The sequence below is a fragment of the Bos grunniens genome, chromosome 5, assembly GCF_055505025.1.
Source record: "Bos grunniens cultivar Pamir isolate PY7600 chromosome 5, Bosgru_T2T1.0, whole genome shotgun sequence".
NCBI lineage: Eukaryota > Metazoa > Chordata > Mammalia > Artiodactyla > Bovidae > Bos > Bos grunniens.
Genome location: NC_141169.1, coordinates 24282607 through 24310106, shown reverse-complemented (window position 1 = coordinate 24310106; position 27500 = coordinate 24282607). Strand labels below are relative to the sequence as shown.

General features: G+C 40.6%; 1 protein-coding gene across 9 annotated transcripts in view; it reads right to left on the bottom strand.

Moving 5' to 3' along the window:
- Positions 1-27500, bottom strand: part of CRADD (CARD and death domain containing adaptor protein) — a 190676-nt gene that overhangs the window by 107265 nt on the left and 55911 nt on the right. The window contains exon 1 of one of the 9 annotated variants that reach the window (XM_086399064.1): positions 117-27475. The exons of 7 other annotated variants lie outside the window; for them this stretch is intronic. The gene's annotated coding sequence lies outside the window, so the exon portion shown is untranslated. Of the gene's footprint in view, positions 1-116; positions 27476-27500 lie in introns of those variants that run through there. One more of the 9 variants, XM_086399060.1, reaches the window with a different exon arrangement.

Below are 27500 nucleotides of genomic sequence, written 5' to 3'. Positions count from 1 at the left end.
GATAAATGCAGAGAAAGGCCAGGTTTAGAAGTCAGCACCACAGCTTGACAGCACCTCCTATTTGCTCTGTGGCCCGAGTCTGAACTTTCTCATCTGAACAGAAGGAAAAGGCCTACCTTGTGGAGTTGTTATGGAGATCAAGCGAAAGAGTTGTAAGGTTCTCGCAGAGCATCACATTCAGGACAACAGTATTATTGTTCTCCAAGCCATGGAGGGTTCGTGGTTGCTCTACCTTCCCGCCAGGGTTATTCCCATTGACATGGATGCAAACATCCCAGGGAAGCACTTCTCACTCAGGTGTTGCCCACCACCATTAAAGGAGACCAGCACAGCTGTGGTCTCCCAACAGGAGAGCAGTTTGTTGGGTTTCTGTTTGTTTGGTTTGGGTGTTTTTTACCTTTCATGTTCTTTTCTACATTTTAGCACTTACAAAGGGATACATTTTAAAAATGAAAACATTTCACCAATTCAAATAAGAAACGCTACATATGTGCAAAAATATTACATTCCATCCGGAAGGGACTGTAAGAAATGAGTCATGGCAGGCACTCTGGGTTAGGGAGACTGAGGGACTGGGGATAGGAGTAGAAAGGAGATCTTCACCATTTGGAACTTGTGCAAGTCAGCAGTTCAAAGTAAGTAAAATGTTCGATCTTAAGACAGAGCATTAAATAAAGGTCTATTATTTAGGTATATCATTTATATTATAAATAAAGGTATATCATTTAGGGTTCAGCTCAACTTTCACCTTGACTCAACCAAACACTTAAGAGCCAAGTCCTATGGCCCATAGGACTTCACTGACCTCATGGCTCTTCCTGACTGACCTCCCCTTGCTCTGAATGTCCACTGCTGTCCTCTCCATAATTTAGCTCCCAATCACTTCCTTTGCATTTATGAGCTGGTTCAAGAAAGCCAGGCGTATTTCTCCAATACACTGCAAATCCTTAAAGGGAAGGAACAAGCCTCGTGATTCCTTACTGCTCTCAGCCTCATCCCAGGAATGGTGGCAATTAACACCACTGCCTGACATAACTCATGAGTAGCTATTGCTACTCTCTATCACATGTTCTTTATTCAGAACATATGATGAAACCCAGAAGAAGTAGACTATCACTTTAAAGACAATGAGTCCTTTCTTGAGCTTAAAAAAGGGTTTCAAGTCATTAACCTTTTCAAATTTATTTTCAACTTACTGGGCTTTTACTTTCTGCTGAGCTGGATCTTCGATTTAGGTGTTCATTGCTATCGGGTAGTATTTCCTTTAATGTTGGGAAGAAACAAAGCTCCAAAGATGGCAGAAAAGCAAAGCTCTGCCTCCAAGAAGACATGGCAGTTCTCTGAACCCACAGTACTCATCTGCCTTCTTTCACTTTAAAGCATGGGCAGAATTTTTCTGAAAATTAGCAAGAAACCCATCAGGGCCCAAAGCATACTGAGAAACAGAAAATTAAAACTGGGGAAATTACTGAGGATTTTTCTCTCCATTCCTATTTGTCACAAAAAGAAACTAGTGCTCATAAGACCAATGTGGTCCCATGGTGATTTTCGCTGAAAATATGACAGAGTCCACCTAATAGGGCTGTAACAGAGGAACTGAAAGAGCTGCAGAGAGTCAAGAGGAGCAGTTCGAGTTTCTCAGGAGACACTGGAAAGGAGATGCCAAGCCAGGCCAACTGACCTCCCCCTCCCGTCTCCCTGCGCAACTGAAGCTGCCTTTCCTTCTTCAGCTGTCTCTCACCCCTGATGGCCACTCCACCGAGCCACATTTCTGTCAGAAGCCATCCTTGATTTCTATCCTAAGCCCCAGTCCCCACTTCTCTCCACTGCCACCTTCCTCTCAGTCACTCTCGTCTCTTGCTCAGTCATACCAAGTAAGCCGGCCTTTTGCCAGATCACCTCATGCCTCTCATCCCCATACCTGGGTCGCTTTGCCTCTTGCTCTAGAAATGCCCCTTGCTCCAAATCTCTGCTTGTCAAAACTTCAACCAGTTATAAAAGCCCAGATAAAATGTCACCATGTTGATAACATACCTCTTAATCCCATAATTTCCTAATACTCCTTTTTTTTTCCCTATAGTAGAGAGATTTTGGGGGGTGATTTCCATGCTTCCACTCTGGCTCTCCCCTAAAATGTCTTCTCCATACTTCATACAGATTGGATATTTTTAAAAATACAATCCCAGCAAGACACTCCTTTTCAGTGACTTCCTACTCCACCCAGAATTCAACCCCAGGTCGTCAAGGATCTAGGTCCCCCTTGCTTTTAGATCTTGCCTCGGCCACGCCCAGCCTGGTCCTCCAGCCATCCCGACCTCCTGACAGTTCTACAGTGGCCCACTCCTCTCCTCTGCATCTCTGCACCCACATTCCCTATGACCAGGCCATGCTTCTCTTGCCTCTCCCCAAGACCGGCTTGCTCTTATCCTTCAGCCATCTCCTGCAATATCCCTCCTAAATCCCTTCGCAGACTACACAGGGAAGACAGCTTCCCCCTTTACTCGCTGCCACTACAAAGAGCAACTGTTTCCTTCACAATCCTCTTCATAACCTGTAACTATTTGATATTCGTTTGCCTGCTTCTTTTCCAGTAGCATCCAAGCTCCTGGGAGGCAGTGATTGTACCTACCATTGCCCCTGTTGTTATTGCCAGTTCCTGGCAGAATGCCTGGGCAGATGGAGGGAGGGGTGAGTGAATGAATGAATGAACGAGTGCAAAAAGTCATGTATCCCCACAAATGATAAAGATATCATTTTTACCTCAGAACCCCATGGAATTTTGTTTTCTACCTCTCTACGGATATGAATTTGAGCAGGCTCTGGGAGTTGGTGATGGACAGGTAAGCCTGGCATGCTGAAGTCCATGGGGTCACAAAGAGTCAGACACAACTGAGCGACTAAACTGAACTGAGCAGTATTCTCACTGGCTATGTTGTATTACAGTTACTTGTATATGGATTTGCCATCAGGCAAGCTAGATTTCTTCTTAATCATCTTTGTTTCTGCCACAGCACCAGGTTAAGCTCAAAAAGAACGACAACAAAAGGAAAGAGATTCAGGAGAGAGGAAATAAGGAAGAGAGAAAACAAAGGAGAGGGGAAAACAGGACAAAACAGGGAAACTGTGAGAAAAGATAAGGCAGGATAGTCTACAGGGAACATGAACATTAGAGAAAATTCCTTTATAGTTGATACATAACACAGAGATTAGTAAGGTAATAGTTTTCTTCTTGGGCTTCCCAGGTCATTCAGTGGTAAAAAAAAAAAAAAAAAAATTTGCCTGCCAAGCAGAAGACCTGAGTTCGATCCCTGGGTCAGGAAGATTCCCTGGAGAAGGAAATGACAACCCACTCCATTATTCTTGCCTGGGAACTCCCGTGGACAGAGGAGCCTGGCAGGCTACAGTCCATGGGGTCACAGAGAGTCAGACACGACTGAGCGACCAAATAACAACAGCAGCAGTTTTCTCCTAGCTGTAATTTTTCGGGCCACATTTCTGTGTTTTTGCCTATCTTTGTTTCTATCTCCTTTCCATTTCAAACGAATATCCCATATACACACCCTGGTGCTGCTTTTACCTTGGGGCCCAGGCTGACAAGTGACCGGTATTCTCCACTTCTCTTGGAGACAGGTTAGCCCATTATGTCTGCGCTTAACAGACTGACCTTGAAAACCCAACAAGGGCAGCTACCAGTCCTGAGCATCCGAAGGGAATAACTAACAAGGTGATCAGCGCCAGATCAAAGTTTATTTTGAAAAGAGCAGACTACCAATAATCTCCGTTCCTGGAAACCAAATGAACAGTCTCTGTTGTTCTGGCATTTTCCTTTGGCTAATTCTGTCTATCTGGGTTGAGTTGAGCGGCGTGTTTTCCTGTATTTCCTGTTGCTTGTTTTTCTGGGATCAGAATGAGGTAGGGTGCCTGTGAATGTATTGTATCGAAGGGACTGCTCAGTCAGTTTATAAAAGAGAAAGTGGTGGTTAACAAGTTCCTTCCTTGGCTATAGGAAAAGAGGTGGGAGCAGGGGGAGCAGTGGGGCAGAGGAAAAGGCAGAATGAGATGGGGAAAGGCTCTCAGCCGGCAAAGTGCAAGCTCAGTTGGAAACAGAAAAAATTTCAAAATAGCCAAATGGTATTCTCTGGGGATTAAAATCAAAGACAAAGAGCTACAGAGAGCAAAATTGTGGAATTAGGTTTTCATCCAAAAAACCCAAGAGGATTTTTTTTTTCCTTTATCAAGTACCTAAGCAAAAAAAGATGAAAGAAGACAGCAAATTTTCAGGAAAACTGTGTGTAAGTTGGATTATGACTCACTCATCTATGCAACTCTTTTTAATGCTAATAATTTTACTATAACTGGTAACAGATCTCTTCTTGTGTCATATGCCTCATCCTCCACCCCAGGCAAGGTCATATCAACAATTATTTTTTCTATGTTTTTTTCCCATTCTGGTTACATCATGGGCAATAACAGTAAAACATATTTATGATACGACATGTTGTGTAACACAAAACACTTCTTCATTTTGCTGGTCCTCAAAACTTAAAAAGGAGTAAACACTCAACACTCCCATAAAATTAAGTGCTTTGGTATTTCAAATTCTTAGTAGAATGTTTCTTGGCCCTTGAATTCCTAGAAACCTGTAAGGATAGCTTGGAATAAACAAGGTTCTGCAAAAGCACAACAAATAAGGGCTGCAGAGATGATTATGAGAACTTGATTTTATAAAAGTATAGTGTGAACAGTCCCAGCCTCAAGGCTCCGTACTTTTCTTTCTTATAATAAAATAATAAGATAGGACACTTATAGTTAAAATGTGTACCCCCAGGCTTTCAATAAAGCCTTTGCATATAAATTCCTATAAAGTGATATCAGGTTAAAATCTACTAAATCTAAAATTAAGGATAAAATTTTCACATAAATCAAACTAACAATAAATCAAACAATTTGAGAATGATACATGTAAAAGCCTCCATTGCATCTAAAACCCTGGAAAAAAGATGCTTATTTAATTCAATGCTGTCATGAACTATAAAGAATCACAAAAAGTTTAGCTAAGAGAAATGAGTTAAATTCTAAATTATATTTCTTAGTATCCTCTGAGGAATATTTAGTTATTTATTTGGAGATTTGTGTTTATTTCCTTAAAACTGTGGAGTTTCTATACAAGCCCCCAAACTATGTTTGCTTGATAAATTTTATAATTACAACTGCAAGAGGGAAAAATTTTTATGTTCATTGCTAAACATGTGTTCTAATACATCTTCAGCACCACATTCTAGAGTCTAACCTCAAACATTTGGATTGTTTGCCCCTAAGACAGGGAATGTTTTTCATTCTATACTGTATTTGGTAATGTAACTTTTGCAGCAAATCCAACCATGTACCAATGAGGAATAACTGATATACTTGATTCCTTCAGTTAAAAACAAATGCAGGCTATAAACACTACTGAACTCTAATATAATAAGAGCCTGTGGAGTCAGGACCAACATCTGACTCCACAGGCTCTATCTCGATGACATACTCTGAATCCAGCTATTCTTTACTACATGCACCATTTCTACACTTGTCCAAGTCACCATCATCCTTCACATGGACAGCTGCTGTGACGTCTTGACCATCCTTCCTGCTCCCCACTTAATCCTCTATAATACATTTTTCTACTCCAAACCTAGAGGAATCTTTCAAAACTGGCTACTAGAACATGACACAACCCCACACATTTTCTCTTCCCTTCTTCCTCCTTCTTACCCAGAAATGGAAAGACTGGATAAACAACATCCTATTGTTGTTTTCTTCTTCCTAAGCTCTGATGAGAATCTGGCCAAGAAAAGTGGTTGCCCAAAATAGCTTCCCTCATAGTTCAGATGGTAAAGAACCTGTCTGCAATGCAGGAGACTTGGGTTCAATTCCTGGGTCAGGAAGATCCCCTGGAGAAGGAAATGGCAACCCACTCCAGTATTCTTGCCTGGAGAATCCTATGGACAAAGGAGCCTGGTGGGCTACGGTCCATGGCGTCACAAAAGTCGGACATGACTTAGTGACTAAACCACCACCAAAATAGCTTATTTTTAGTACTGATATCCTACTACTTTCAAAATTTGGAACAGAATAACTCTAAGAGTCATTAACATCTCACTTATTCAGAAGCCGCATGTCTGATGAGCCTAACTTTCTAGAATATCCCTGAGAAGAGCTAGAGATGGGGAAAACTAGAAAGGAGACTCACAGATACCACAAAGTCCCCATATTAAAGTTCCCTTGTATTTTAGAAAACCTAATAAACTCAGTCATCTACTTTCCTACACATAACCAGAGAGAATATACTGTTGGGGACTGGGAGCCCTTGGAGAGACATGTGAGTGGCATCAGGAAGTGAACAAGAATGCCTACCAGAGAAAAACTATGAAAAATGGGCGAGAGAATTAAAAAAGCACAACCATAGATGGTCTTCAGTGTAATGGAAAAAAATCCATCTGCAGTAAACCCTAAGTGTATCACTGTATTTATAGCATGGTATTTCCAAAATGATCCTGAAATAATAGGAAAACAGACGATATCCCAAGTACTTTATTAAGAAGATGGAGAAATATATACAATATTTTAGTAAAGTTTCCAACACAAATGTTGGAATAGTTTTAAGTGACTGTGCTTAAAAGGTTGCAATTCATTCATCCCTTAGATGAAAAATGGATTCCTCCAACGTGAAGTCGCTCAGTCGTATCTGACTCTTTGCAACCTCGTGGACTGTAGCCCACCAGGCTCCTCCATCCACGGGATTCTCCAGGCAGGAATACTGGAGTGGGTTGCCACTGGATTCCTCCAAGACAACGGTAAAAAGTGAGCTTTTAAAGAAATTTCTGTCAGTGGCATGTTCAGCCTCAAGAGGGCGCTCAAGGCTTCCCACCTGTAGGCATGCCAGGGGAGGAAGAAAGCCTGTTGTTGAGTCACTAAGTCCTGCCTGACTCTTTGCCACCCCATGGACTGCAACCCACCAGGGTCCCCTGTCCTTCACTATCTCCTAGAGTTTGCTCAAACTCATGCTCATTGAGTCTGTGATGCTATCTAACCATCTCATCCTCTGCTGCCCTCTTCTCCTTTTACCTTCAAGCTTTCCCAGCAGCAGAGTCTTTACCAATGAGTTAGCTCTTTGCATCATGTAGCCAAAGTACTGGAGCTCAGCATAAGTCCTTCTAATGAATATTAAGGGTTGATTTCCTTTAGGATTAACTGGTTTGATCTCCTTGCAGTCCAAGGGATTCTCAAGAGTCTTCTCCACCACAATTTGACAGCATCAATCCTTCGGCACTCAGCTTTCTTTATAATCCAACTCTTAACATCCATACATGACTACTGGAAAAACCATTGCTTTGACTATATAGACCTTTGTCAGCAAAGTAGTGTCTCTGCTTTTTAATCTGTGGTCGAGGTCTGTCATAGCTTTCCTTCTAAGGAGCAAACATCTTTTAATTTCATGACTTTAGTCACCATCCACAGTGATTTTGGAAACCAAAAAAGTAAAATCTGTCACTGTTTTCATTATTTCCCCTTCTATTTGCCAGGAAGTGATGGGATCAGATGCCATGATCTTAGTTTTTCTTAATGTTGCATTTCAAGCCAGTTTTTTCAACTCTTTCTTTTCACCCCATGCCATGCAGGGCCACCCAAGACGGATGGGTAACAGTGAAGAGTTCTGACAAAATGTGGTCCACTGGAGAGGAAAATGGCAACCCACTTCAGTATTCTTGCCATGAGAACCCCATGGACAGTATGAAAGGGAAGAAGGCATACTAACATCTAAAGATGAAGGCAAGGAGGCTATGTATGTGTCCTCACTACTTAGACGTTCCCTACCACCTGACAAGCTAAGAGGCTATGGTTTTATGCCTGTACGGTATGTCTCATTAGCTTTTTCCCATTGGACCCATTTCTTCTTTGGATTACACCTCCCTCTTTTATCCTGTACATAAAGGCTACCCACCGAAAAGACCCTGATGCTAGGAGGGATTGGGGGCAGGAGGAGATGGGGACGACAGAGGATGAGATGGCTGGATGGCATCACTGACTCGATGGACGTGAGTCTGAGTGAACTCCGGGAGATGGTGATGGACAGGGAGGCCTGGCGTACTGTGATTCACGGGGTCGCCAAGAGTCAGACACAACTGAGTGACTGAACTGAACCAGTTGGGAAGACTGTGCCCTTCTTCATTCAAAAAATATTTCCTGCACATCTCCTGCCTATCAGGTCCTGTTCTAGATGCTAAGGATATGGCAGTGAACAAGAAAAGCTCTGGGATAAGCAGCTGATACCAGTTCTGCTTAAGCCTGCACTGTTCTGTAGGGTACAGGATGAAACTAGGATAAAGGTGAAGGATGTTCCAAATTAGAAAATAAAAGCCTACATCGGTGAGATGCAGGACTCCTCTGACACGTGACCTCATAAGCCTACCACTCCTTTGTGAGGGACAAGGCAACATTTAGATATAGCCTTTGTCCTAACTGATTGGATCATATATTTTACCCAAGATAACTAAAAGCTACAGCCCTTAGTACAAGAATGTGTCCAAGTGCCTCAGGTCTGCTAACCTACTAATTCACAGGCGTCTCAGACTCTTATAGTCTAAGCAAACAGTGCTGATTTGACCAGCCTATTTCTCCTGAAGATTTAACAGGGGATGTGGTCACAGTAGTTGGCAAATGAACTATCAAAATTCCTCAGTGATCACTATCACAACCTAAAATCCCCACCTTGAGTATTAACATAGCTGATATCCTTAGCAGGCCTAAACATAAAAGCCTTATAAGTGAACCCCAAAGGCCTCCACATTATAAGTAAGCCAGATGGTCACCACCCCTAATTCTTAATGTTAACTGTACTTTGGAGTGCTTCCTGGAAACCTTCAGCAAAGACCCTGCTTTATCCTCCACTGGAGTTCAGAGGGAATAAGGATCCAGAAAAACAGTCATGGCACCTTTGGTAAGTAAAAAGGCTCCCTCAAGCACACAGAGAGTGTGTGGTTACCTGCCTGCCCCTGCACCTCAAACCTCTCGAGGTCAAAAACTATCTTAGCCTCTGTTTCCTCGCTACTTTCTTCAGAGTTAGGTGCCTATGTGCACTGTTTATTGTTATCAGGTATTCAGAACTGTTCCTTTGTCAACACACATTTTTGGATAGAACTTCTGAGTTCAGTCTGTACCAGAGGATAAATAATATTTGTAGTTTTTATACAAATACAAAAATATTCTAGTGTCATTGGAAAACTTAGAAAAGCAACTAGATATGGGTATTTTTAAAAAAACTTACTGTTAATTTGCAGGTAAAAGAATCTAAGTTTGGATAGAAAGACTCAATATTGTGAAAATCACTATACTACCAAATGCAATCTACAGATTCAATGCGATCCCTATCAAATTACCAATGGCATTCTTCACAGAACTAGAACAAAAGATTTCACAATTCACATGGAAACACAAAAGACTCCAAATAGCCAAAGCAGTCTTGAGAAAGAAGAATGGAGCTGGAGAAATCAATCTTCCTGACTTCAGATTATACTACAAAGCTATAGTCATCAAGACAGTATGGTACTGACACAAAAACAGAAATACAGACCAAAGGAACAAGATAGAAAGTCCAGAAATAAACCCATATGCCTATCGGTACCTTATTTTTGAGAAAGGAGACAAGAATATACAATAGGGCAAAGACAGCCTCTTCAATAAATGTTGCTGGGAAAACTGGACAGCCACATGTAAAAGAATGAAATTAGAACACTTCCTAACACCATACACAAAGATAAACTCAAAATGGATTAAAGACCTAAATGTAAGAAGAGAAACTATAAAACTCTTAGAGGAAATCATAGGCAGAATAGTCGATGACAGAAATCGAAGCAAGATCCTCTATGACCCACCTCCTAGAGTAACGGAAATAAAAACAAAAGTAAACATTGGGGCCTAATTAAACTTAAAAGCTTTTGCATAGTAAAGGAAACTATAAGCAGGGTGAAAAGACAACCCTCAGAATGGGAGAAAATAATAGCAAATGAAACAACTGACAAAGGATTAATTTCCAAAATATACAAGCAGCTCATACAACTCAATGCCAGAAAAACAAACCACCCAATCAAAAAGTGGGTAAAAGACCTAAACAGACATTTCTCCAAAGAAGACATACAGATGGCTAACAAACACATGAAAAGATGCCCAACATTGCTCACTATTAGAGTAATACAAATCAAAACTACAATGAGATATCACCTCACACCAGTCTGAATGGCATTCATCAAAAAGTCTACAGACAATAAATGTTGGAGAGGGTGTGGAGAAAAGGGAATGCTCTTGCACTGTTGGTGGGAATGTCAACTGATACAGCCATTATGGAAGATGGTATAGAGATTCCTTAAAAAACTAGGAATGAAACCACCATATAAGCCAGCAATCCCACTCCTAGGCATATACCCTGAGGAAACCAAAACTGAAAAAGACACATGTATCCCATTGTTCATTGCAGCACTATTTACAACAGCTAGAAGGTGGAAGCAACCTTGATGTCCATCAACAGATGAATGGATAAAGAAGTTGTGGTACATATACACAATGAATATTACTCAGCCATAAAAAGGAATGCATTTGAGTCAGTTCTGATGAGGTTGATGAACCTAGAACATATTATACAGAATGAAGTGAGTCAGAAAAAGATAAATATCATATTCTAACCATATATATACAGAATCTAGAAAAATGGTACTGAAGAATTTATTTACAGGGCAGCAATGGAGAAATTTGTGTAACTCAATGAAACTATGAGCCATGCCGTGTGGGGCCACCCAAGACAGACAGGTCATGGTGGAGAGTTCTGACAAAATGTGGTCTACTAGAGAAGGGAATGGCAAACCACTTCAGTATTCTTCCCTTGAGAACCCCATGAACAGTATGAAAAGGCAAAAAGATAGGACACTGAAAGATGATCTCCTCAGGTCAGTAGGTGCCCAATATGCTTTTGGAGAACAGTGGAGAAATAACTCCAGAAAGAATGAAGAGATGGAGCCAAAGCAAAAACAATACCCAGTTGTAGATGTGACTGGTGATGGAAGCAAGGTTCCATGCTGCAAAGATCAATATGGCATAGGAACCTGGAATGTCAGGCCCATGAATCAAGGCAAATTGGAAGTGGTCAAACAGGAGATGGCAAGAGTGAAGGTCGACACTTTAGGAATCAGTGAACTAAAATGGACTGGAATGGGTCAATTTAACTCAGATGACCATTATATCTACTACTGTGGACAAGAATCCCTTAGAAGAAATGGAGTAGCCATGATAATCAACAAAAGAGTCTGCAATGCAGTACTTGGATGCAATCTCAAAAAAGACAGAATGATTTCTGATCATTTCCAAGGCAAACCATTCAATATCACGGTAATCCAAGTCTATGCCCTGACCAGTAATGCTGAAGAAGCTGAAGTTGAACAGTTCTATGAAGACCTATAAGACCTTCTAGAACTAACACACAAAAAAGATGTCCTTTTCATTATAGGGGACTGGAATGCAAAAGTAGAAAGTCAAGAAACACCTGGAGTAACAGGCAAATTTGGCTAATAGAGTTTTGTCAGAAGAACACACTAGTCATAGCAAACACCCTCTTCCAACAACACAAGAGAAGACTTGACACACGCACATCATCAGATGGTCAACATCGAAATCAGATTGATTATATTCTCTGCAGCCAAAGATGGAGAAGCTCTATGCAGTCAGCAAAAACAAGACCAGGAGTTGACTGTCGTCAGATCATGAACTCCTTATTGCCAAATTCAGATTTAAACTGAAGAAAGCAGTGAAAACCACTAGACCATTCAGTTACAACCTAAATCAAATCCCTTACAATTATACAGTGGAAGTGACAAATAGATTTAAGGGATTGGATCTGATAGACAGAATGCCTGAAGAACTATGGACAGAGGTTCATGATATTGTACAGGAGATGGATCAAGACCATCCCCAAGAAAAAGAAATGCAAAAAAGCAAAATGGCTCTCTGAGGAGGCCCTACAAATAGCTGTGAAAAGAAGAGAAGCAAAAGACAAAGGAGAAAAGGGAATATATACCGTTTGAATGCAGAGTTCCAAAGAATAGTAAAGAGAGATAGGAAAGCATTCCTCAGTGATCAGAGCAAAGAAATAGAGGGGGAAAATAGAATGTGAAAGACTAGAGATCTCTTCAAGAAAATTAGAGATATCAAGGCAACATTTCATGCAGAGATGGATTCAATAAAGGACAGAAATGATATGGACCTAACAGAAGCAAAAGATATTAAGAAGAAGTGGCAAGAATACACAGAAGAACTACACACAAAAAATCTTCACCACCCAGATATTCACGATGGTGTGATCACTCCCATAGAGCCAGACATCCTGGAATGTGAAGTCAAGTGGGCCTTAGAAAGCATCACTAAGAACAAAGCTAGTGGAGGTGATGGGATTTCAGTTGAGCTATTTCAAATCCTAAAGATGATGCCGTGAAAGTGCTGCACTCAATATGCCAGCAAATTTGGAAAACTCAGCAGTGGCCACAGAACTGGAAAAGGTCAGTTTTCATTGCAATCCCAAAGAAAGGCAATGCCAAAGAATGCTCAAACTACTGCACAACTGCACTCATCTCACACCCTAGCAAAGTAATGCTCAAAATTCTCCAAGCCAAGCTTCAACAATATGTAAATCATGAACTTCCAGATGTTCAAGTTGGTTTTAGAAAAGGAAGAGGAACCAGAGATCAAATTGCCAACATCCATTGGGTCACTGAAAAAGCAAGAGAGTTCCAGAAAAACATCTACTTCTGCTTTATTGACTATGCCAAAGCCTTTGACTGTGTGGATCACAATAAATTGTGGAAAATTCTGAAAGAGATGGGAATATCAGAGCACCTGATCTGCCTCTTGAGAAATCTGTATGCAGGTCTGGAAGAACAGTTAGTTAGAACTGGACATGGAAAAACAGACTGGTTCCAAATAGGAAAAGGAGTAAGTCAAGGCTGTATATTGTCACCCTGTTTATTTAACTTACATGCAGAGTACATCATGAGAAACGCTGGGCTGGAAGAAGCACAGGCTGGAATCAAGGTTGATGGGAGAAATATCAATAACCTCATATATGCAGATGACACCATCCTTGTGGCAGAAAGTGAAGAACTAAAGAGCTTCTTGATGAAAGTGAAAGCGGAGAGTGAAAAAGTTGGCTTAAGGCTCAACATTCAGAAAACTAAGATTATGGCATCTGCTCTCATCACTTCATGGCAAATAGATGGGGAAAGAGTAGAAACAGTGACAGACTTTATTTTCTTGGGCTCCAAAATCACTGCAGATGGTGACTGCTGCCATGAAACTGAAAGATGCTTTCTCCTTGGAAGAAAAGTTATGACCAACCTAGACAGCATATTAAAAGGCAGAGACATTACTTTGCCAACAAAGGTCCATCTAGTCAAGGCTATGGTTTTTCCAGTGGTCATGTATGGATGTGAGAGTTGGACTATAAAGAAAGCTGAGTGCTGAAGAACTGATGCTTTTAAACTGTGGTGTTGGAGAAGACTCTTGAGAGTCCCTTGAACTGTAAGGAGATCCAACCAATCCATCCAAAAGGAAATCAGTCCTGAATATTCATTGGAAGGACTGATGCTGAAGCTGAAACTCCAATACTTTGGCCACCTGACAGGAAGAACTGAATCATTTGAAAAGACCCTAATGCTGGGAAAGACTGAAGGCAGGAAGAGAAGGGGATGACAGAGGATGAGGTGGTTGGATGGCAACACCAACTCAGTGGACATGAGTTTGGGTAAATTCTGGGAGTTGGTGATGGACAGGGAGGCCCGGAGTGCTGCAGTTCATGGGGTCGCAAAGAGTCGGACACGACTGAGTGACTGAACTGAACTGAACCAAATGGAGAAAGAGACATAGAGAATAGACTTATGGACATGGGGAAAGGGGAGGAGAGGGTGAAATGTAAGGAAAGAGTAACATGGAAACTTATATTACCATATAAGTTAATTTGCAGGTAATTACCATAACGGTAATTTGCTGTATGGCTCAGGAAACTCAAACAGGGGCTCTGTATCAACCTAGCGGGGTAGGATAGGGAACGAGGTGGGAGGGAGTTCAGGAGGGAGGCGATATAGCTATACCTATGGCTGATTCATGTTGAAGTTTGACAGAAAACAACAAAATTCTGTAAAGCAATTATCCTTTAATTTAAAAAATTAAAAAGAAAAAAAAGAATCTGTTTTAGGATGTTAAACCTTCAAAAACTGTTTGCTTTAGAAATCAGTTGCATTACTTTATACCACAATGAAATATCAGAAAGACAAAGTAAAAAAAAAAAAATCCATTTAAAATTACACCAAAAGAATACAAAATACCTAGGAATAAACCTGACTAGGGAGATGAAAGACATATGATGAGAACTATAAAATATTAATAAAAGAAAATGAAGATGATTTAAAAAATTAGGAAGATATTCTATGCTCTTAGATTGGAAGAATTAATACTGTTAAAATGGACATACTACCCAAAGCAATCTGTAGATTTCATGCAATCCCCACCAAATTACCCATGACATTTGTCACAGAACTAGAATAAACAATCCTGAAATGTGTGTGTGTGTGTGCACACACGCACCCAGTCATGTCTGACTCTCTGCAACCCCATGGACTGTAGACCACCAGGTTTCTCTGTCCATGGGATTCTCCAGGCAAGAATACTGGAGTGGGTTGCCATTTCCTTTTCCATCCTGAAATTTATATGTAACCCAAAAGACCCAAATTGCCAAAGCAATTCTGAGGACAAAAAACAAAGCAGGAGGTATAACCCTTTGTAGTATAAAGCCATGGTAATCAAACAGCATGGTACTGGCAGGAAAATAGACATATGGATCAATGGAAAAGCATAGAGCCCAGAAAGAAACCCACACACCTATGTTTAATTAATCTTCAACAAAGAAAGCAAGAATATGCAATGGGAAAAAGACAGTCTCTTCAGCAAGTGGTGTTGGGAAAGTTGGACAGCTGGATGTAAATCAACAAAGTTAGAACACAGCCTTTTATCAAACACAAAAATAAACTCAAAATGGCTTAAAGATTTAAACATAAGACACAACATTATAAAACTCCTAGAAGAGAACATAGGAAAAAATTCTTTGACAGAAATCGTACCAATGTTTTCTTAGGTCAAGTCCGCCAAGGCAAAGAAAGTGAAAGTAAAAGTCGCTCAGTCATGTCCGACTCTTTGTGATGCCATGGACTAAACAGTCCACGGAATTCTGCAGGCCAGAATACTGGAGTGGGTAGCCTTTCCCTCCTCCAGGGGATCTTTACAACCCAGAGATTGAATCCAGGTCTCCCACATTGCAGGCAGATTCTTTACCAGCTGAGCCACAAGGGAAGCCCAAGAATATTGGAGAGGGTAGCCTATCTCTTCTCCACTGATCTTCCCAACCCAGGAATTGAACCAGGGTCTCCTGCACTGCAGGCGGATTCTTTACCAACTGAGCTATCAGGGAAGCCAAGGCAAAAATAAATAAATAAAATAAAATAAACAAAAAACAAATGGGACCTAATCAACCTTGAAAGCTTTTGCACAGCAAAGGAAACCATAGACAAAACAAAAAGACAACCTATGGACTGGGAGAAAATATTAACAAATAATGTGACCAACACGGACTTAATTTTCAAGATAGAAAAGCTCAGACAACTCAATAACAAAAATAAATAACCTATCAAAAAACAGGCAGAAGAACTAAACAAACATTTCTCCAAAGAAGATACATAGATATCCAAAAAGTACATGAAAATATTCTCAACACCGCTAATTATTAGAGGAGTTCAAATCAAAACTACAATGAGGTACAACTTCAAGCCAGTCAGACTGGCCAGCATTAAAAAGCCTACAAGTAACAAATGCTGGAGAGGGTGTGGAGAAAGGGAACCATCATTCTTACACTATTGGTGGGAATGTAAATTGGTGTAGCCACTATGGAAAACAGTAAGGAGATTCCTCAAAAAACTACAAATAGAGTTACCATATGATCCAGCAATCCCACTCCTGGGCATATATCCAAACAAAACTATCATTTGAGAAGATACATGCAATCCTATGTTCACAGTGACACTATTTATAATCGTTAAGACATGAAAGCAATCTAAATATTCATCTACAGATGAATGGATAAAGATACATTTATCCACGTACATAATAGAATATTATTCAGCCATAAAAAAGAATGAAATGCCATTTGCAGTTACATGGATGGAACTAGATAGAGATGATTATACAGAGTGAAGAAGTCAGAAAGAGAAAGAAAAATACCATATGATAGCACTTACATGTGGAATCTGAAATGTGATACAAATGAGCTTATCTACAAAACAGAAGCCAACTCACAGACATAGAGAACAGATGTGCCGTTCCCATGGAGAAGAGGATGCGGGGGAGGGTTGGATTGGAAGTCTGGGATTCGCAGAAGAAAACTATTATATATAGAATAGATAAATAACAAGGTCCTATTGTATAGCAGAGAGAACTATAATACATTCAATATCTTATAATAAATCATAATGGAAAAGAATAGGAAAAATATTGTTTTTAATCGTTTGCTTTAAAATACATTAGCTTTTTTGTAAGATCCAGCCTGCAAAATAACCCAGTGATTCTTTCACACCCTTGCGGAGCCCTCCTACCCTCCTCCCTTACTCAGGGTGACTTATGTAACCAATAGGATATTACAAAAATGACAGGGAAATGTGACTTCCAAGACTAAGCTGCAAAAGACATTTTGGCTTCCACCTTGCTCTCCAGGCTTGTTGGCTCTGGGGAAAGCTGGCCTCCATACTGTGAGTACACTCAAGCGGCTCAGGGAGAAGCCCAAACGGGAAGGAAGTGGGACCTGCCAACAGCCAACACTATATGAATTGTGTCAGCCTCAGCCTACTGATAGCAATGCTACGAGCTAGAAATGCCTAAGGCATCACCCAGACCTGTATGGCTTATGGCGAGTCCCCAAGGACATTTTCCTGATTGAAGCCAGTGCTGTGGCTGGACCAGCCCTGTGGTTCTTATTATGATCCCAAGATGCACTTCAGCAAATCATGAGAGAACTATGAAAAACAAGATTTATCACTCACAAGTCCTGGAGGGTACACAGCATGCCTGAGGGCAACACAGTGAGGTCATGGGTAGAGAGACAGAAAGGAAGACCTGGGGCTCTGCTTTGAATAGGGTCTGAAGGTAGGCTTCCTATGGTTTCACAGGTTCACTCTTCATCGGCAAACATGAAGCTTTAGGGCATGGGAAAGGAGAAGCGCAGTCACTCAAGTGGTCAGTTATCTAGGGTACCCAGATAAAAGGGGAACTTCATGGGTGGAGGCAATAGGTTCCTTATCTAATTGTCTTGCTAATAGCAGCAGTGTTATAGAGCTGGCAATATGTTTACTCAAGATGATATCCTTGAAATGGATGCCTCAGCAATCAACCTGGGTGTTTCCATCACCATCAAGAAGCATAATGCTAGGCACTTGTACTACATGAGTGCACCATCTTGGAAGCAGCAGTGCCATATGAGAACTGACTCTGGTCCCAGCTGACATCTTGAGATGTCATTAGAGACACCAAGTCAGAGCTATGTAGCTAAGACACTTTCAAATCCCTGAAACTCTGTGAGATAATACACGATTATTATTTTAAGCTGCTAGATTTAGGGGTGTGTTACGCAGCAATAGATTGCTAACATAAAACTTTATATTGTTAAGTTGCTAGCTGACAAATGAAAAATTAGATGTTAACTATCAATATCAATTCAAACTAAGACCAACAACTACATACACTTAAATAAACAGTTCTTATATACTGGTAGTCAACAGCGTGGACTCTGAAGTCAGACTAACCAAGTTCAAAGGTAGCTCCACGATTTGGGAAGGGGGCGTGGCCGGGAACTGGGGGAAAGGTCTTGCGGGGGCGGGAGGCGTAAAAAAAACAAAAAAAAAACAAAGGTAGCTCCGTACCATGTGACCCAAGACAAGTTATTCATCCACTCAGTCTTGTAAAGTGGGAATAGTAATAGCATGTACCTCATACAATTGTTGTTGAGAACTGAGTTAATCCTAGTAAAAAACAGTGTCAGGAATGTAATAAGAGCTCAATAAATATAACTTAGTGTGATGTAGGAATAAATAAATGAGGCTGTTCTCTATAAAAGGGGAAAATAACAGTAGGAAGAACTGGGAAAACACATTCATCTGGGTGTTACTCTTTTTTTTTTTTTTTTGCTTCTACCATATGTGGGGAAGGGAATAAAGAGGGTAGAGAGACCAAAGAAAGCAGACAAGATTGGTGCCAATAAGTCTTAACAACAACTAGCCAGGGTAAAGTGAGGTGGCCATATAATGTATGATGAAAAACATGGATTTTTCTGAGAGCAAATGAGAATGTTGTTGAGAAAAGAAGCACAAAACAGGACAGTCCCTAGCAACGCAGGTATACAAACGCCCTTAAGTGACTACAGTATAAACAAACTGCAGAAATTGACAACAAAGCTCTGAAAAGCAGATTCCAGTTCCAGAGCTATCCAGAGAGGAGCAGTCAAAGATAAAGACTGAGTTAAGTGTGTAAAGCACTATACTAAAACCTTGACTAGGTCACAGCTAGGACTCCTTTAAGTGATGACTGGGGAAAATAATAATTTACCAAAAAGCACTAAATGCATGTTTTATTTCCTTACGTTCTTAATGTGTCCTCTGTTCAAATATGGTATCAATCTTCCTTTTCGTAACAGTTTTTAATGGGGCAGAATACAGACTAATGTCAGTTCAGTGAATAGTGACTTGAACTGAATTTCCAGTTTAGACCAAGAGGCTATGAACATGGCATCAGCTGGTGGCAGGCTGTCCTCATTGCAGGTAAGGTGTCTCTAAGGAAAATACACCATCCAGTACTGAACTTCCAAATGAGATTGGTAAGAGTTTAGTCACCTATACTTCATGACTTACTACACTATTGGCCTAGTGATTGCTTAGGGTAAATAATTCAGAATCAAATTTTGCTTATAATGATGTTTAGGCTTTTTTTTTTTTTTTCGGAGAAGGCAATGGCACCCCACTCCGGTGCTCCTGCCTGGAAAATCCCATGGACGGAGGAGCCTGGTAGGCTGCAGTCCATGGGGTCGCTAAGAGTTGGACACGACTGAGAGACTTCACTTTCACTTTTCACTTTCATGCATTGGAGAAGGAAATGGCAACCCACTCCAGTGTTCTTGCTTTGAGAACCCCAGGGACAGGTGGGCTGCCGTCTCTGGGGTTGCACAGAGTCGGTCACGACTGAAGCGACTTAGCAGCAGTAGCAGCAGCAGGCTTTTTTTAAAGAAAAAAAAAAAAAGCAAGATTTATATTTGTGGCATGTTCCTTGAGTTTACTTATTATATTTGCCACCATACAAGAAAGAGTATGGTAAGTACAAACTCGTACCCAGATTAATTCAATGAGAACCTTCCCTGAGACTGGCCTAAAATTCGTTAAGATTGCTTATACTGAACTTATACAGGGACAAATACCCTTTTAAAGTACAGGTTTTCTGTAAGTAAAATGTTTACCTCTATATCGTACTATAGATGTTCCCATTTATGATGTTCCCATTCAGAAATTATACGGTAGCTCTGTTGTTCGTTTAGTCGCTAAGTTGTATCTGACTCTTTGGTGACCCCATGGTCTGTAGCCTGCCAGAGTCCTCTGTCCATGGGATTTCCCAGGCAAGACTACTGGAGTGGGTTGCCATTTCCCTCTCCAGGGAATCTTCCTGACCCAGGGATTGAACCCGCGTCTCCTGCATTGGCAGGCAGATTCTTTACCACTGAGCCACCACGGAAGCCCATGTGGTAGAATAAAATGAGGGGAATTTGGATAGTGACTTGCACATTCATGCATGTCTAAGGACTTTACTGAATATGAAAGTCAAAATATAAGTTTTAAAAGGTTAGAAATATAACTCACATACCAATATATACTAGGCACATGTCAAAAACTTAAGTAACTCATAATGAGGAAAATAGCAAGGTGGCAAAGAAATTGATATAATAAAATTTTTTTTAAAAAGAATACTGGAATAGGACTGCTAAATTACATACAAAACTAGTTAATACTCTATAGGGCAATAAAATATAACCTTTGGGGTTATCTTCTCTACTTGCAAGAAATTATGTGCATCAATAACAATTTTTTTTTAAGTTCTAACTTTAACAGAGGCTGAGTACTAATTAACAGCAAATAGTAAGTAAAACAAAGTTCCAGTTTCCAGAGAATCAAATGACTCTTAGGTCTTACTAGACAACGCTCTACTTTGACTTTGAAAAGCTATATCTCTAACTTATCATCTTATCACCAAGTTTCAGAACAGTTTTCTTAACCACCTGATTCAGTTGTTCACAATAATAACAACTATACTTCTCTCCCTGAAAAATCCGCCTAAATAAAAAACCAGAACAGAGGCTGAATCTGAGGTTCAGTGTCAAATTCATTCTCCAAAGTTCCTTCCACACCGTCCTTACCTCCCCTTTATTAGGATTCCTGACAAACAGAGTTTAGATTCTGAAGTGGCCCGCTTACAGGCATAAAAATGACCTATTCATCTTCATGTTCATCACAAAAGCCCTGCAGATTTTGCTGTTTATTCAGTCACAGAACAAAACTTCACCGAGTAACTACTCTGTACAAGGAGCTGTGTTAGGTTTGTTATATTGAATAGAGTTCTTTAAAGGAAATGAGTATAGCCAGGAGAGAATGCCTCAACAGTCAAGGAAGAAATGCACAAACAAAAAAAAAAAATCTACCATAATTGCAAAGCCAAGGGAGGAAAAGAGAAAGGATTAAAAGAGAATGCATGTCAATGTTGGCAGCAACGGGTGTGTGTGTTGGAAGATAAACCAACAAAAAACATAGCAGGAAACAAAAAAAACAGGTAACAGGAGCCTCGCTCAGTCTTACAGAGGTGACTGCTCATGCTTTCAGCTAAATTTATGATGACAGTTAATCAGATTTGAAGAGAAACCCTAAAAACTAAAGAGAAACAAGTTACTTCAAAGTACTCACATCTCAGTTTAAAAAAACAAGGGAAATGCTGGAATATTCCCAAAGGAGCCTAGTCTAGCTTTTAATGTTACACGATGTCCACTTGAGAGGCCAAGTAGACATCATGCAAACCGTGTTCCTCCCTTGCTTGAAAACCTTCACGGGCTTCTTGTTCTTTGAATGAAATTCATTCTCCTGTCCAAGGCACACAAGGTTCAGTACGGTCTAGACCCAGCCTGCCTTCCCCTCTACACCTGATCCTCTCCCCTCTGCTCAAGAAACTCAAATAATCTGCTTCTGATAGGTCCTAAGACACACCACGCTCCTCCCCATCCTATTGTTGCTTAATTGCTAAGTCATGTTCAGCTCTTTGTGACTGCATGGACCGCCAGGCTCCTCTGTTTTTTTCCAGGCAAGTGGGGTTGCCACTTCCTTCTCAAAGGGATCTTCCTGACCCACGGATTAAACCCACATCTCCTGCATTAGCAGGTGAATTCTTTACCAATGAGCTACCAGGGAAGCCCCCTCCCCATCTTAGGACCCCTGAACTTGCTAGCCCTCTATCTAGGATGCTCCTGGCATGGCTATGTCTTACCCATCCTTCAGGTCTCAGTTTTAACATCACCTCCTCAGACCTTCCCTAACCACCCCTGACTCACCCACCCACCCATTCACATCTTACCAATGTTCTAACACAGTACCGGCATCTGTTTCCATGACAGCATGAATCTTGTCTATGCCATTATAATCCCAGAACAGTGCCTGGGATTAACTAAGCATTTAATATTATTAAAAGAATGCATGTAGTCAATATGAAGAGCTAGAGTGCCACCAAGCAGCACCTGTGTCAAAGCCCCAGATTAGCTGTGAAATTTATAGTGGCTTCTTGAAAGTCTTATTGCTACTCTTGTTAAGCCCCAGTCCATGGGGCAATGTCAGCCCTTGTGGCTGCAAACAACTTTCATGTAAGCTCCAAAGATATTTTAGGTCCCAGACTAACTTCCAGAAGAGCCTGCAGATGATTCTTTCTTCCAGAAACTTCCTAGTCTGAGGGTTTATCAAGCCTAGATCAGACCCTAAGCAGGGACTGGATGCCGTGGTCAAGTCAGAAACAAGTGGACACATTTTAGGGCCTTCATGCCCTTACAGACGGAGAAGGTGATGGCACCCCACTCCGGTTTTCTTGCCTGGAGAATCCCAGAGACAGGGGAGCCTGGTGGGCTGCCATATATGGGGTCGCACAGAGTCGGACACGACTGAAGTGACTTAGCAGCAGTAGCCTTTACAGAGCACTTTTCCTTCACAACCACCACACACATCACTTGAGAAGCTTCTTCCCTCCTGCTTACAGACACACCACATCTCCACTGGATCCTGGCTCCCTGCTTCTTGGCCAATGTTCAGGGGAAGAAGGAAAAAATTACCACAAGGTGTGTGAGGGGACCACAGTGATGAAGGACGCCATCGTTTATCGAGCACCATTCCATGTGAGGCCCTTGCACATAACATCACACTGACTTCAGAACCTAATGTCTTCTCAACAATCCCATGAAGCAGATTGAACTTTTTTTTTTTACAAGGTGAACAGACCACTTAAGGTCACACAGCCGGAGGGTGGCAGAGGCTAGATCTAGACCTAAGTCTAACTACCTTTAGAAGTTTTTTATTTCTGGCACCATCTGGTACCTTTACAGGCAGTTTTGGGAGAAAGGTGGGGAGAGGAAATACCATCTGTGACATAGTTGCTGGGCTCCCTGCATTCAAAGGAAAGGAAGAGTTAAGAGAAGAGAAACAGTGGGGAATAGAGAAATGAATATGGGAAGGGAAAGAAAGTCCCCCATCTTGTTCTCCCACCCTCCCTCTCTCACGCTTCTTACCAGTCCCCGGCCCTTGGCCTTGAACCTTCACCAGCACCTGCCTGACACAAGCCCTTTCCTGGGTTACAGAGAAGACGGTGTTTCTGCTCTGATCCAGCCTTATGGAAACACTTAACTCTTGCTGTAGGGCTGCAATATAGTGATGGTTTACTGGCTTCCCTAATTGGAATTCAACACATTTTTCCATAAAATAACATTGCATTGTGGTTAGGATTTATAATACCAGTACTTTTTTATATAAAAAAAAAAGTATAAAAGAGATCCACTAATCTGAAATCCAAAATACTCTGAAAACCAGAAGTTTTTTCATAACTCATTTGGCAGCAAAACCTGACCTGACCTGACCTGAACTCTGAATTCATTTGGCGACAAAACCTGACCTGAACTGACAGGAGGCTATTTATAGTTTTTATTTATTCCACTGAGTGTGAATATTCATCAGTTTCACTGCAGAAGTATTAATGTGTTTGATTATAGGATCCTGCTCCAGACCACACTGCAGGGCTATGTAATAACTGGTATATGCACAGTATTATCCTTCTCAAAAAACAAAACAAAACTCAAAGTCAGCAAAATCTGGCCTCAAAGGTTTTGAATACAGAAGTGTAGACCTGTATTTATTCAGATTTAACCTCCTTGAACCTTGGGTACACTGCAAGTCTGAAATTAGGTCGTAGACAACATCATTTCTTTGGTAAAATATATTCTTAATTTCAAACAAGCAACTTAAAAATGAATTTTTGGAATACCACTAATTCATGGGTTGGAAACTATATAAAAGTATACAATAAAGAAAAAATTCTTCATGATAAAAGGTTTCCATTCTAAAAAAAAAAAAATCAGATTCTGCTTCCCATTCTCACAGAATCTTCAGGGAAGTCTCCAGCTTCCAAAAAGAATGGCCAGTCTCCTTGGACCTCTCTGTGCATTGAGGAGAGTTTTGGAATGTGTTGGAATATTAGAACATGGACCAAGGAAAAGAGAGGGAATACTAGAAATCCTGCTAACTGCTTCCATTCTGCCATTCTGTTCATTCTTACTAAAGCCAAACTTATGTTTTTATAACTGTAATTGCAATTCAAAGTTAACCTTTCTAGCAGAAGGAGAGCATCAAGATGAGCTCAAAGGCAAACTCCAATCTTCTTATACTCATTTTATGAGTGTGGTGAATCCTGTAGCTGATTACTTTGCTGCCATTTTGCTTTGGTGGCTGGAAAAAAACCAGAACCGAATTTATAGTCTAGTTCCAGCGTCCGTACAGGATTTATACTACATTTTCTTCGCACTAACCTTCCCATAGCAGTCTTGTTATTTTTCTCCTGACTTTATCCTCCTTTTGTACAGTTGCTTCATCTGTTTCTTTTATGTGGTAGGTGGTGGGAATAATGATGGTGGATATACATGTATGTGTAAATTTCCTCAAAATCCTTTTGTAGTAAGGTGGACTACAGATAAATAAACAAGTAATTGTATATGTAATAATGAACTGGTGTGGATCCATAGACTTGCAGCTAAAAAGACTTCAGTAATAAGAGAACTCTAAATCATTAATGCTTGATCAACTGCATAAAGGCTTGAGACATAATTAAAATCTTCTATATAAAAATGCCCATAACCATCATTCGTTACATGAAAATTATCCCAAGTTAGGGAAAGCAAAAGAAACACGTTAGCTAAGTTGTGTGCTTCAAATATATAGTCACCCGAGATGTGTGGCTGTGATTTGATCATTACCTCATCTGAAGGCTAAGGCACAAGTTTCGGCTCTCAGCATACGTGCTGCCTATCCCTCAGCCCTGTATCTCCAGACCATCAGTTACGTCTCACAGAATCACATCTGAGCCTGAGACTGGCAGATTCCCACTTCTTGCACCAGGCCCCCTTCTTACTGGAGTTCCTGGAAGAAGGTGGGAAAGTCCTAAATAGTACTCATAAAACTCCCCAAGAGCCACTTTCTGTTCTACTGCTGCATCTGATGAGCATCCTTTTAGTTTCTTTTTGATAGTTCCAAAGCACTAGAATTTTCCCACGTATAATCTGTACTTTTGAATTGCTGCCTAGTTAAAAATCTCTGAAGGGAAAAATTAGAATTTAAGTAGTAAATGATAGTCAAGATTCATAAATAGTACATTAGAATGCAAAATGTAAGCCTACATGCCCCCTACCCCAAGGCGTAAGAACCATGTAGCTCTAACAGACAGTGAAGAGGGGCTTTGCGTGGGCCCTATATTAGGAAGTTGCATATTCAAGCACATTTTAGGTATGAGTAAGTGGCAGCTAGGTCAGGGGACCCAGTTTCTTATCTAAAATTAGATTCTAGTAGAATTCTACTTGAACATATCAAAAATTCTCCAAGGCCGAAATGAGACTGCAGAGGAAAACCAATCTTTTAAAAATATGATTATTAGTAGTATATACAGTATTGGTAGTATAAACTGATTCCTATCTGATGCTATCCTATAATAATGCCAAAAACAAAACGAGAAGATTAGGAAAGGCTTCACAATCAGAAGTTTGAGTTTAAAAACAAAAAACTTATAAGTGATTGTTTATTATTTTATTAAACCTCTAAAAATTCTTTGTAAGTAATATTTGATGTTACCTGACACTTTTAGTTTTAATTTTACCCTGCAAACTTTTGAGAATTAAGATGTTTAAAATCTCTTTAAAATGTGGGATTATGACTATTACCATCCCAGAAAATCTGTCACTAGAAGAATAAGGTAAACAAAATTCTAAAGATAAGCCTCCGAGATTCCCATCCCCTCATATTCAATCAAGCACTCAGCTAGGTACCACTGTGAAGGGATTTTGCTGTGTAATTAAGGTTACTCATCATTTGACTTTACCCAGGTGGGCCCAACGGAACTGCATGAGAAGAAAACAGATAGGGAAGGCAGAGAGATTCACAGCACAAGGATTCCGCATACTATTGCTGGCCCTGGAGATGAGGGGTGGGAGAGCATGAGCCAAAGAATGTGGAGCTGAGGAAGACCCCTGACTGAGGGCGAGCAAGGGAAGGGGGCCTCGCTCCCACAACCACATGGAACTGAATTCTCCCCCAGGATCTACAGATAAAGAGTCCAGCCCTGCTGCTCTCTCCACATGGGGCCTCGCGAGGACCTGAACAGAGAACCGAGGAGAGCCATAGAAATGTGAGACAATAAATGGATGTTGTTCATGCTAACTCTGTGCGAACTTGTTATAACAGCAGTAGAAAACTAATAGAGGTAAAGCAAAAAGGAACCAAAGGATGGGCATTTCTGAGTCCAGTAAACTTTTATTTAATGATTTCAGCTAAAGCACGGAACATTACATAGAAAACTAAAAGTAAACAAAAAAACTTAACCATAACAGAAAACTGAATATAAGCATAACATCATCAAAGGGATCTTTTAAATGAAAACTGTGTTGCCAATATACCATTTTATTGCTTAATCTCAAGTACTACCCTGAGATGGGAAATTATGCCATTGTTTCTAAGCAGTTCAAAAGAAGATTCATAAGGCAGAAAGCAAGAATTTGGAGCTCCAAATATGGTTATCTTTACTATGAATCTAATCTCTTGTCTTATTATGATCTCCAAGTATATAACATACTCACTAAAATACGTGAAAAAAATTTAGGCTTTTATTATTTAAAGAACAAGAACCAAGGAGAGAATTCAATTTAGTAAAAAGAATAACATTCTAATAATAATCAGAGCTCTCCAGCAAAAGAACAGACTGTCTCAAAAAGCAGTCAGAAATATTATAAAAGAGTTTCTTACAATTCCATTTAAAAACTGGCCTAAATGACCTCTACACTCTTTTACCTTAGATTCTGTGATTCCATCAACCTAGTCACAGTTAGACTGGCTGCTAGAAGCATACTGGCATTATCAGAGTACTAGCTAAGTTACAAGTGAACTCATTAAACTTTAACATTTAGGTATGCAGGGCAATTCTCATAGCAACATAAACTAGCATTCTAAGTTTCTAAACAGGAATAACAGATAGCAATATACAAAAACGAAAGTATTTTAAAAGACAGCCTTTTTTGTTGTTGTTTTTGATTCTACAGATTTTTTTTTTTTCCCAGAAGGGAAACTTGTTTGCATCCTTCTGGTTGTAAAGTGGGAGATGGGAATGGGAAGAGTTCCTCCCTGAAGATAAGGGCCCCGGAACACAAGGCGTTAATGCTCTGGCGCCGCACAGACACCTGACTCCACTAGTCCAGTTCCCTGCAAAACAAAATCTGCCGAACCCGCTCATCGCACAAGGACAAGAAATTTCCCGGCAACCTGCGACGGCTAATTCACCGAGAATGGGCAGCAGCCTATCGTAAGGAATGCCAGCTTTCTCGGGATTTTCTTTCCCGAACAGAAATGCAAGTGTTTAATGCAAGATTCACGTTTCGCTCAGGTTCATGTTAGGTTTGGTTTGTTTCCTTGAGATCGGCCGACTTTCCCTGGTTTTGGTTGAGTGAGCAAGGGCCGCCAATCGCTTCCTAGTTACCTTTCACTAAGGCCAAAGTGGACAAATGCAAATAA